This window comes from Myotis brandtii, unplaced genomic scaffold, assembly GCF_000412655.1.
Source record: "Myotis brandtii unplaced genomic scaffold, ASM41265v1 scaffold122, whole genome shotgun sequence".
Classification (NCBI taxonomy): domain Eukaryota; kingdom Metazoa; phylum Chordata; class Mammalia; order Chiroptera; family Vespertilionidae; genus Myotis; species Myotis brandtii.
The window spans coordinates 15,661-18,381 of record NW_005354255.1 but is presented as its reverse complement, the minus strand read 5'-3'; positions in this window follow the sequence as shown (position 1 = coordinate 18,381).

The following is a 2,721-nucleotide window of genomic DNA, read 5'->3' as shown; positions in this document are numbered from 1 at the left end:
GACTCCAGCCCCAGGCAAGTCTTCAGATGAAGCAGCCCAGCTGACAGCTTGACTGACCTCATGAAAGAATCCGAGACAGAACCACTCACCTATCTGCCCCTCGATGCCTGACCCTCAGAAACTGTGCGAGATCCTATGTGTTTGTTGATTTTAAGCCACAGAGTTCTGGGGTGATTTGTTACACAGCTGTATGTAGCTAACCGATACAAATAGCATTATTAATATGGTGCACTAACCATCACTGCATGCTGGCTCTATGCCTAACAGCGTTGTCATTCCATATGGAGGCCATGTCCTCTTCTCTCTATTTCTCAAAAATGCCATGCTGATTCCCACTTCAGGCTCTTTGTAGGTGCTGTTTCCTCTGCTTGGAGCACCTTATCCCCAGACCTTTGCCTGGGGGACCTTTCTCTCAAAACTCACTCTCAGGTCCCATGGCATCACCTCAGGTACCGTGGAGCCCTCCACCACCACATAAGCTCCCATACAAGTCTGTCTCTCCCTAGCACCCACGGTGAAAATCTACAGCCTAGAGCAGAGCTTCTCAACTGGGAACAACTCCTTCCCCCAGGGAGCACTGGGTGATGTCTGGGGACATTTCTGGTTGTCAATACTCTGGAGAAAGTGCCCTATCGTCATCGAGTGGGTGGAGGCCACTCAACAGTTCCCCACAGTACCCAGCACAGCCCTCCAGAGAGAATGATCTGGCCCCAAATGCTGCTGAGTGCTGATTTTGAGGGACCCCAGTCTACGATTCAGGATTTCTTTTCTTTTTTTAATATATTTTATTGATTTTTTTACAGAGAGAAGGGAGAGGGACATAGAGTAGCAACATCAGTGAGAGAGAAACACTGATCAGCTGCCTCCTGCACACCCCCCACTGGGGATGTGCCCGCAACCAAGGTACATGCCCTTGACCGGAATCAAACCTGGGACCCTTCAGTCCGCAGGCCAACGCTCTATCCACTGAGCCAAACCGGTTAGGGCTGATTCAGGATTTCTTAACAATCCATTTGAAGCAGACGTCATATGGTCCCACCGGGCACCAGGGCCAGGGTCAGTGTACCCAGGAAGGTCAGCGCAGGGCAGAGAGAGCATGGGGCGTGCCGGCCTCCGGGAGTGGGGGCACAGGGGGCATGACTGAGCAGACAGGAGTGGTGCAGAGCAGAAAGGCGCCCTGGGGAGAAGGATGTAAGGAAGTACGCGGCTGCCTGGCTGTTTCAAAAATGGAAATAGCCTCACATGTTGAAATGCTGATGGGGAGAAGGAAATAGCAGAGACCCAAACGGTGGAGCTGACTTCCTAGTGTGGGGGACAATCAACAGTGAGTCTAGTCTGCTACCACCACGACTGGTGCATAGTAGGGGCACAAGTCACTCCTTTTTGGCTAATTAAGAAATGTTACAAGCCCTAGCCGGTTTGGCTCAGTGGACAGAGCGTCGGCCTTCGGACCAAAGGGTCCCGGATTCGATTCCTGTCAGGGGCATGTACCTCAGTTGCAGGCTCCTCCCAGGCTGGGCCCTAGTCAGGGCACATGCAGGAGGCAACAGGGTGCTTATGCAGGTGGGTTCCGACTTACGGCGAAAATTGCCTTCTCGCAGTAGGAACGGATCTCTGACGTAACCCAAGGACCTACTGTGTATATAAATGTTACAAGACCTGGAAGGCAAAACATAACCAGACTGCCTCGGAAAGATGTATAGGAAACCGAAGGGACAGTTGTTCAATTAAGTATTTACTGAGCACCTACTACGTGCTGGCCCCTTCCCACGCCAGGCCGGTGGGGAAGCTATCTGAATCTACATTTGGCACACACTCCTGGGACCTTTCAGTTTTTGCTTATTGTCTTGGCTGTGGGCTCCATGGGGGCACTACTTGGTCCCTACTGTGTGCCCAGCATACTGAACAGTGTCCCCTGGCAGACAGCAGGTACCTCATAACCGTTTGTTGGAGATTTAATGTTTGCCCCTTTTTCAGAGGAGTAAACAGAGACCCGAGCAGTTGCAGGAACTTGCCCCACTCACCTACCCACCCCCAAACTGTGGAAGCCACACGGGAGCCCTCCAGCTGGCCTGTCACACTGGTACCCCCTCCCCACACCCCTGCCTCAGCCACCTGAGGAGGACAGACCTGTCCATCCGCCTGGCTCGATGGCCACCGCCTGGGGCCACCTGGGCTCTGATTGGTGCCAGTGCCAGCGCTGGGCAGACTTGCAGCGGCTCCTAGTGCCAATCCCGCAGGCCCCACGGAAAGGGATGCGAGGGGAGGGGCCGGAGATTCCCGATCTCAGCTGACCAGGGTGGGCCAGGGATCTACCGCGGGAAGGGGGTTCTGGGGTCCCTGGGAAAGGTGGGGATTCAGGGCTCGGAAGGGGCTGGGAGGAGGGCCAGCGCTCCTGGGGCAGGAGGTACAGAGGCTGGGACAGAGAAAGCTCTGAGATTTCGGAAGAAATCAGACACACGGGGGAGAAATGGGAGTGGGGGAGATCTGGAAGGCTAGGAAGAGATCTGGGGGATTGGGAAGAACGCAGGGGAGTTGGAGAGAAATTCAGGGTGTGGAAGAAATGGGGGGCTGGGGAGGACCTGAGTCACCGGGAGGGGAGCTGGAGCTTTGGGGGTGGAAGGGGGGACGCAGCGCAGGGGCGCCAGAAGCTCTGAGGGCGGGGGCAGCGGACCTCGAACCTAAGCGAGGAGCCCGGACGTCCAGCCATCAAGGCGCCCA